This window comes from Lactuca serriola, chromosome 6 (genome assembly GCF_051521515.1).
Source record: "Lactuca serriola cultivar US96UC23 chromosome 6, Lser_US96UC23_V15, whole genome shotgun sequence".
Classification (NCBI taxonomy): Eukaryota; Viridiplantae; Streptophyta; class Magnoliopsida; order Asterales; family Asteraceae; genus Lactuca; species Lactuca serriola.
In genome coordinates, this window is record NC_136413.1 from 34,627,501 (window position 1) to 34,637,845 (window position 10,345).

At 35.8% G+C, this 10,345-nt stretch overlaps 1 non-coding gene across 1 annotated transcript; it reads right to left on the minus strand.

Moving 5' to 3' along the window:
• Positions 1 to 9,503: 9,503 nt before the first annotated feature.
• LOC145060795 (small nucleolar RNA R71) lies at positions 9,504 to 9,610 on the minus strand. The gene has a single exon (XR_013686978.1). It is a non-coding gene; the product is annotated as a small nucleolar RNA R71 (small nucleolar RNA).
• Between the last annotated feature and the right edge of the window lie 735 nt (positions 9,611 to 10,345).

Genomic DNA, 10,345 nt, shown 5'->3' on the forward strand with positions numbered 1-10,345 from the left:
TGAGAAAGGTCTGTCCGGGTAAGTAATCTTGACTGAGTAAGAAACCATATTGTTTGATTATATATCTGACTGAATGTACTGACTGATAAAAAATGTCCATTTTACCCTACTACTTGATTGTGCATCTGATTACACACTTGATTTCAAACCAAACATATATGAAAAAATGCAATAGCAGCAATAAAGGTCCAACATACATAATATATATTTATCTATAACCAAACTCTTTACTAAGGAGTACGAAAACAAAAACTTTATATTTGGTGGATTGTTTTCATTGAGCAATCAATTAAAGGAGTACAAAAAAAAACAAAAAAAAACATATAAAAATTCAAATAAAAACCAGATTTAACATTAAGGCTACATCAAACTATTATAACCAATCTCTCTACTAAACAGGGGAACAAAAGGCCTTTCCGGAAAAAAGATATGTAGGGGCAAAATTGTCCAAAGCAAGAGAATTAGCAACTACCTTGTGAAAGAAACATCAATTGTAGCCATAAGAAACATCAACTGTAGCCACTTCAAACTACCAACAACACATCCTTGCCATTTACATATAATGATTTATCCCATCATATCCTTGCCATTTACATATAATGATATATCCCAACATATCCAACAGTTACATCCAGCTATATCAGTTCCACATATGCTTAGAATTCGTCACAGTCCATCAGAAGTGAGACAAATAGCAATTAATATACCTGCCTATTAGCTAACGAGTACCACTACTCCTTCAGTAAAATTTGAGAGATTAGGAGAGAAGCAGCGTTACGGAGAGGAAATTATCCCCAAAAGAAAATCAATGCCTTTTTTTCTTTCTTCCTTACTCAACCAGCAGATATAAAAGAAAAACGAGAGCATAGGAACATATGGATTCTGATTTGATTTCAGATGGTTGATTAATGGCGAGAAGATGAATGGAAGTGATTTTAGATGGTTGCGTTCTTATTGCTGCTGTTGGATATATAAACGCAAATGAGAAGGGGAAACATACCTGTAATTAAATTTGAACCAAGTGGAGAGGCAGTCCATCGATCGATCTAGAGAGAAGGAGAGGGTGCAACTATTGGTCAGGTGTGATCAATTTTAAGAAAGCAAAGAGGGTGTTGGATCGATTGATTCGATGAATCCATTACGAACGAGACACAAAGGGGTGTTGGATCGATTCTTCCTGTTGGGATATAGTACACACGCACACGTACAGAGATACACACGCAAGGGAAGAAGTGGAATTCGACCTCTTCCTTTCTCAGTCAGTCAATTCCTTCTTGTTTACCGGGTCAGACTTCAATTTCTGAGTCAGAAGGTTTAACAAACAGCTTTAGCCGACCGAGTCAGCCAAAAATGTCTGACCTGACTCCGTCAGACACATATCAAACAGGGCCTTAAATTAGATTTCGACCTCGAAATCATTACTTACAACTTACTCTGTCACACCAGACGACCATGTCATAACTTCCTGAATTCCAATTAGGAATGCGAAGTCAACTCACACTGACAATCGCCTACCAACACTGCTATCGAAGCCCCAACTTAGCAGAAATCACATACCCTGGCGATGAACGAACCTTAACACTCCACCCTCAGACAACAAAAGAAAATACAACTGCTCTGCTCGAAAACTGAAACCCCTAAACCATGTTTGACTTCCAAACAGACAGAACTATACCAAACCACAACCATAATGACTCCACTCCGCAATCCGAACCGAACAAATTCCTACGACCCTGAATTATCACGCTTTAACTAGAAAACATATATCGTGACCATTCACCAATACCGATAACGTTGAACCTTAAAACAAAGGTGACTCCCACCACAAGTCTCAACCATTGGTGCCAAACCAATACATAACTCACACCCTGATAACCAAAAATCTGCATATTTGATCTACCCGAGATCCCTTGATTCCAAGCTGACCTTCTAATAAACTGGGATGCAGAAACCTTACTCATTTACTGAGACTAAGAATCTCACGCACGGTCGCACAACAAGACTCCGCCCAAGAGTCTAACTGATAAAGGCTACACTATCCTATCTGCCACACGGATCCAACCCGATGATCATCGAGCTTCCCTACTCAAACTTGCTCTAACTCCCCAACCATGCCAGACGCTACCACGTCCCACCCTCATAAGTCATATAGTTACTAATTCACGATATATCGTGACACCAAATAATCCACTTGAACGTTAAGATCACAAACACCCTAATCTTGCCAACGCTCCATCACTGGCTTGGGGACTTACCACCAATACCACATGCCCTCAGCATGTCCTCAAATGTTTGAACGGTCTGCTCACCCAAGATACATATATTTGCAAAAATACTTAAAAATACCTATAAATACGTAAAAAAAATATGTTTCTACATATAAAATGCATAAAACTATGTAAAAAAAAAACTATACAAATACTTAAAAAATACATAGCTACGGAAAATGTACCGAAATACATAAAAGTATGTAAAAATACTTAAATGTTTATATAAATACATAAAAATATTTTTATACATTTAAAATACATTAAAAAACTATATAAAAAATATAAAAAAAAAACTTGAAAAATGCATAAATACGTAAAAATGTATATAAACATACGTAAAAATACTTATAAAATACATATAAATACATAAAAAATGTTTATAGATTTTACACTAATTTTGATGTAATTTGTAGAAAGTCTCTTTATTTCGGAAAAATTAACGGTTTGGTGTCATGACCTGTTAAAGTAGTCAAAAGAAGCTAAAGTAAAGAAATCAGTTTGTTTCTTGAGCTTTTATATTCAAAAAAAATATTTTTGGACTTGATCGTAAATTTTTTCAAAATAATGTGACTTTTTTGAGATTTTACCACACACACACTATTATGTAAATGTATAACCAAATTCAGACCATTAGATTAAAAATAATGAATGGATGTGACTTTTGGTACATATTATTAACATAGACTATCATGTAGTATATAATTACAATTATTAATTATAATGGCAATTATGACATTTTATAAAGAGAAAGATATGATAAGTATCTAAAATTTAGGTTAAAATCAATTAATTGAAATCAAATAGAATCTCATATTTTATTAATTATATTTAATTTAAATCGGATTTTTTTAGAATACGTCTTCATTCAACACATATTTTAATTCTTTCATTTTTAAAGAATATTATGTTATTTAATAGGGTTTTTATACTTTCGGTCTTATAGAATATAATTTTCTTGAGAAGTAACATTCTTAGAGAATACCTCTCATATATAAGACAATAGCATATCATTCTTTGAGCAAATTGTTTTACAATACAATAAAATTTTATAATATGCAAATGAGAACCATTTTTATAACATAAAACAATAATATATACAACATTTTAAGGAATATCTACAAACTTTTGTATTATATTCTTTAAGAACATTTCATATTTTTTATAATATACAAAAAGATTATAATATATAATACATTCTTTAAGAATCTAATTTTTAAGAATCTATGATTCTTCTTGAAGAATTCATCATTTCTCTCCAATGGTATTCCTTTGCATCTTCATTGTTTTTTGATGCTTTTTAAAAACCTTTATTCTTTTACCTGCAAAATTCTCAAAAAATCAGTCAATTTTTAAGTTTGTTATTCTTAAAAATATATTTTGGTTTCAGTCTTTCATTATTAAAAAGTACCCTTATACAACATCTATATCATAAAGAATATGAAAATCTATATTGATCGCTGACCAACATTTTCTTTCAAAGAATCATATAGCATGCACACATTTTCTTACAAAGACTCAGAAATCAATGAACACATTGATGTATTGTTTAAGAATCACATCAATGTTAAGTATTCTTTAAGAATTAGAGCTACTTTTAAGAATAAACTCCAAGAATGTTAAGAAATTAACTTTTTTTTTTTCATTTCACTTCTAAAACAAATCGTGATCAAACAATGGTCCATTTTGGCACTTTCATACGAAAATATCCCAAAATGTGACAATGTTTCGTTAAAACTTATGAATACCTTTTTAAAAAAAATGATAATCTTCAATTCTACCCTAAATATCATCACGCAAAGCAGAAAATATTGGAATTGATGTAATATGTTGGTATTACTTAAAAGAATAAGGAAATTAACTCAAACAAAAGGATACATGTGTAGCCATATTCAATGTAAAATGCATATAATAATGAATATAATATTGGATTACCTCAAAGCTTGACAATGCTAGTTTCTGCAATAAAAAAGAAAACAATCTTGAAGCAGCCAATAACAATCCACAACTGTTAAACTCAGACAAGAGTTGTGAAATAGGGTCCAATCAATCATTCTAAAATTATTTAGCATTCGCAACATGTAACTCAGCATATTCACTTAATAATTAACTCCCATCAGTAAGTGTCACACAAAGCACAAAGCAACTAGCATTCGTGCAGTAACACTCAAAAGCCACATAACAATCAAAGGACATCCCAAACTCACTTACTACTATAATTCTTGGAATTTCCACTCATATTGTCGATTACCTTATGCATGCAAATTATACACAACATGGGATCACATAGACTGTCGAATAAATGATTACCTTAAGTCTAAAACCAAACAAGGAACAAGAAATAAGATCCGGTCGTTACAGAATTGAAGAAGTGTGGAATGGAACTTAGACAAAAAGAAATTAAGTTAGTGGAATGGAATTAGATAAGGGAAGGGTTATCTTTATATAGGTAAAAAGCTTATATATATATATATATATATATATATATATATATATATATATATATATATATATAATTCTACTTTTGAGTAGGATGATTACGATTTTATGCATGATTTCTATGACTCATACACAATTTCACTTGGGTGTAACTCATTTTCTATCACTTTAATCCCTAAACTTGATGATCTAACAGAGACAAAAGACTACAAACCGATTAGTTTAATTGGGTTACAATATAAAATCATTATGAAATTACCGGCTAACAGATTGGCTAAGGTGGTAGACTTGTTAGTTAACCTAATCAAGTATTCCTTTATTAATGGTAGACAGATCTTGGATGGGTCTCTCATGGTTAATGAAATTGTTAGATGGGCGAATGTAAAAAAGAAGAAAATGATGTTGTTTAAAGTTGATTTAAAAAAACCAATAATTATGTATTTTGGTAGTATTTAGATAGAATTATGGAGATTATGGGGTTTGGTGAGAGATGACATATGTGGATTTGTGGTTGTCTCGTGTCTGCCAGGGCTTTAGTTCTTCTCAATGGCAATCCTACGGATGAGTTTCAGCTGCATAGAGGGCTACACCAAGGTGATCCGTTATCTCCCTTCATTTTTTTCTGGGTATTGAAGGTTTGCATGTGTGTATGGTGGATGCTACTTAGAATTTGTTATTCAAAATTGTATCCATTGGTGATCAAAATGTTCATATCTCACATTTTTTTATGTGGATGATGCTATATTTTTTGGAGAATGTGATGTTGAGAACATTAAGAATTTGATACAGATTCTTAGAATTTTTTACATGGCCTTTAGGTTATAAATCAATCTTCATATGTCCAAACTTTATGGGATTGGTGTTAATAAAGAAGCCATTGAGTAGCTTGCAACATGTACAAGTTGTGGGGAGTATTCGATTCCGTTTTTATATCTCGGGCTTCCTGTTTGTCAACTCATGTATAGAAAAGCGGTCTGGGAATCTATTTTTGATAGATTTCGAAAAAAATTCTATGTGGAAGTCCAGGATGTTGTATATTGAGGGTAGACTAACCTTGGTGAGGGTTGTTCTTGGGAGCTTGGGAATTTATTTTCTTTCCATTTTTCGTATGCCTGTGTCAGTTTGCAAGGAGCTGGAAAGAAGTAGAGCCAAGTTTTTTTGCGGTACTGAAGATCAGAATCGGTTTATCCACTGGGTCAAATGGGAGATGGTCCTTAATGATAACAAAAATGGCGGGATTTATATAGGAAGTTTGGAGTCTTTCAACCATGTGTTTATATATAAATGGAGATGGATTTTTCTAAATATCCATAACCTTCTTTGGGTAGACCTCATCAAAAGTTGTTATAGTAGTGATGGTGGATTCTCTTTATCCTCTCGGAACAAGCTAAAATCTAGAGTGTGGTTGGGTATTGTAAGTACGGTATGGGACTTGCATACTAGAGGTTTATTACCTTTTGATTCTATGCATAGGAAGGTAGGAAATGGCCAAAATATTAGCTTTTGGAATGATGTTTGGTGCGGAGACATTATGCTAAGAGCCAAGTTTCCTCGTCTTTTTGCTATTGCTAGTAATGCAAATGCATTGTTTAGTGAGAATTGGAATAGTCATGGTTGGAGGTTCCAGTGGTCCATGAATTTTCATGGCGTGTGTGCTTGCAGCTAACTTGCTTCAGCTCTCTTCTTTGTTAGAGACGGTACATGTCACACCCTCGGCCACCGACAGAAACGTCGAGGTACGCGAAGTAAACCAGTAATCACAATTATTAAACATACAACAATACAAATATAATATTCTATTATTACCGAACTAGAAATTTCATTCACAAGACCATTGCTAAATTGAGAAACACGCCTAACAAGTCGGCGTTTACAAGGTGACGACGCATGATTTATATGACTGAGTCCAGTCCAATGTCATTGGTCGCGTACCAATAACATCAGACTGTGGGGACTTGATGATATATGGTCCATTATCATGGCCTAGACAGCTTTGGCGCGCCAGCCTCGCCTGGGGCTCCCTTGCCAGCCTTGTTGGGGACTCCCTTGCCAACCTTGCTGGGGACTCTCCTGCTGACCCGGCCTGGGGACTCCCTTGCTAGCCTTTCTGGGGACTCTCCTGCTAGCCCGTCCTGGCGCTCCCTTGCCTGGGGCATGCCCACCAGCCCCGTTCGGCGCCTCTGGGCAGCCTCGTACAGCTCCTTGCTGGTTGGGTCTAAATTGGGCTGGCCAAAGGCCTGAACTAATTCCCTTTGACCTAATTGTTCGCTATAAATATAATAGTTCCTCCTCCATGAAGGATGACTCTTCCCCAGGTGGCTCAGCCGCCACTAGACTTCCCCCATGGCTCAGCCACCACACTATACTCCGGCCGGGTGGCTCAGCCGCCACCCGCCACCATCAGCCACCAAACACCACCACCAACACCATGATGGTTCTTGATATGTGCATAATTAGTTAGTTATTTAGCATACATTTTTATTAATTTTTAACTAATTATGTAAATAATATGGACAAAAGGTACTTAATATTGTTTAAATTTTGTTTTCAGTCCAAAAGACATGCTTAGGAGTGAAAGGGAACAAGGGAGAGCAATTAGAGACCAAAGAAAGAAGATTGAGGGACAAAAACTTACCTACTCGGCGAGTACACGAGCCTACTCGGCGAGTCCAGCAGAATATTCCAGAAGATAGCCACGACTCCTGATTTAAGATGGATAACAACGAGGCTACTCGGCGAGTTGGGTCTGCTACTCGCCGAGTACACCCTGTTTTGAGATATCTATAAAAACCGAGCCTTTATCCGATGAAACTACTTTTCTGGCATTTTTTGAAGATCCAACTGCGATTGAGAACCCTGGAAGACGCTGAGGAATTCTAATCTTCAACCTTTTGAAGAATTGAAGCAACTAGGTTAATCATTCCACTTAGCTTTAGGAATTGAGTATGTTTAATCTAGATAAACTTGTTTTTTGTGTTTGTTTTTACTGCAACTATGAGCTAAATACGTTTTTGTTTCTGTTTGGGGAATACCAAGGAACTCCTATGGTTTAATTCTTAGCTTTTGGTTAATTGTTTATTGGTGATCTATTAAATTAAGTTTGTTAAAGAACCTTATGCATTAATCACAATTATTTTCTGTTAATTGGAAGACAATTAAGCTGCATGAACATCTCTTAGTTGTTAACCTCATATGTCTATGTGAACACTAAATCATATGCTTAGGAATAATGATTATGAAACTAAGATTAATGAGACAATAGTTAGATTAATGTGTGAGCTTGTTTGAGAAACCATCAAACAAGAGGTTAATTGAACCACTAAATTGATTAACCACTACAAATCTTATTTAATCCAAATTATTAATCTATGGAATTAATTAGTTTAAACACTTAATCACTGCTTGAATTAATTAATTATCTAAGGGTTAGGAGTAATGAACATGAACTTAACCACTATAATTGGTAGGCAATAACAATTAATCTATCATAAATACAAAATAACCATAGGAGTGAATTGGTTGAACCTAAATAGAAACATCTTTTATCAAATTTGGTGAATTAGTTGTTTGCTTTAGTTATTTAGTTAATTAAGTGTTTTATGGTCTGCTTAAGTTTCTAGTCTTGTAAAACTAGAAGAAAAACCTTTTACTTTCATTAATTGCTTAGTTAAAATTAGCTATTAGTTTAATTTTCCGTTCCCTGAGTTCAATACCTTACTTACTAAACTATACCACTAAAAGACAGGTTTACTCCCTTTGTGTGCTAAATTTATTAATAAAAAGTAGGAATAAAACAAGTGCATTTACCACACATCAAGTTTTTGGCGCCGTTGCCAGGGAACGGTTCTAAATAATTAATCTAATCCCTAATTTTTTTGACCCTTTGTGTGAGTTTATTGGCACAAAGTTAATTTTTTGGAATTTAGTAGTTAGAAATTAGGTTTTAGCATCTGTTTTAGTTTTAAAATTAAGTTTAATTTTTTTTTTCAAAATTACACTGATACTCGTCGAGTGCAGTCGCACCTACTCGGCGAGTACAAGCGTATTTGACAGATTAGTTTTCGATTTTTTTAGTACATTTTTTTGTTCTTTTTACGTTTTTATCTTGTTTATTTCAGGACTTTCATGACCAGAGGATCAAACACCCCGCTGGTACCCCCGTTTGAAGATCCCGAATCTGCATTGAAAAGGAACAAAGGAAAGGACGTGGAGAGCTCAAGTACACCAAAGAAGTCACCTTTGACCAATTTGAAGACTGTTTTTGGGAAAAAGAAGAGCAGCAAATCAAGAGCATCCAATGCCTCTTTGACAATCGAGGACCCAATTCAACAAGATATCGAGTACGAGACCGAGGAAGAAGAGAAGCATACATACGAGCACGAAAACGATTCCGAGGAAGAGTTAGCTATCACAAAGGCTAACATTGATGAAATTCCCATGGGAGAATGGAAGAAGAGGATGCGCGACGACACTGGCCCGGGACTTGTGCAACCCGCAATTCCCGCGACTGCTACTTTCGAGCTAAAGGGTCATATCCTAGCTTTACTTAAAGAAATACCGTTTTATGGAAAAGACCATGAAGATGCCTACAAGCATTTGGACGAAGTCAATGATGTAGCTGATTACTTCAATGTTCCAAATGTGCCCCGCGAGACTCAGCTACTTCGTATGCTTCCGGTGACATTCAAAGGTGCTGCAAAAGACTGGCTCAAGTCACTTCCCCCCGGATCAGTCACAACTTGGGCCAAGATGAAAGAAGAATTCATTGATCACTTTTTCCCACCTTCCAAGATAGCCAAGTTGAAGAAGGCCATTGCTAACTTTGAACAACAAGCTGGAGAGTCGCTATATGAAGCATGGGAGAGGTACAAGAGCTTACTAAGAAACTGCCCACACCATGACCTAAACAGCCAGCTAGAAGTCTCCATATTATATGATGGAGTCAATGTCACAACCAGGCAGTTACTAGACTCGCAAGGCCCGCTCACAAAGAAGCCACCCCCGGTGATCAAGAATTGATTGAAGAATTCTCTAAACACTCTAGAGAATACCACAACCCTAGACATGATGTCACTAGGGGAGCCGCTTATACAGCTACAAAAGACTTATCCGCGGTCATGGCTATGCTAAAAACCATGGATAGGAGGATGGATAAAATGGATCAAAAGATCCATGCTATTCGGGTGGGTTGTGAAAACTGCAATGGGCCTCACCTCACTAGAGACTGTGACTTAGATGAGAATGGCAACAAGAAGGTGCAAGTGTGTTACTCAAGTGGAGACCGATATGATGAAGACTGGCGCAAAAAAAAAGAAAGAATGGCTCCCATATGAAGAGTACAAGAAAGCCAAAGAGGAAAGGTTTAGGCAAAAAGGGAGAGGGTTCTACCAAAAGGAGGAGCCGGTGCAAGAAAGGAAGCCAAGCTTGGAAGAAATGCTCACCAAATTTGTAGCTGCTTTAGAAAAAAGACATAGTAATCATGATGCTGCAATTCAAGAAACAAGGACCATGCTGAGGAACCAGCAAGCATCTATCCACAATATAGAAACGCAGCTTGGGTAACTTGCTCAACAAATCAACCAAAGGTCACCAGGCGAACTTCCTAGCAAAACTGAAAATAACCCACGAGGCGCGCACAT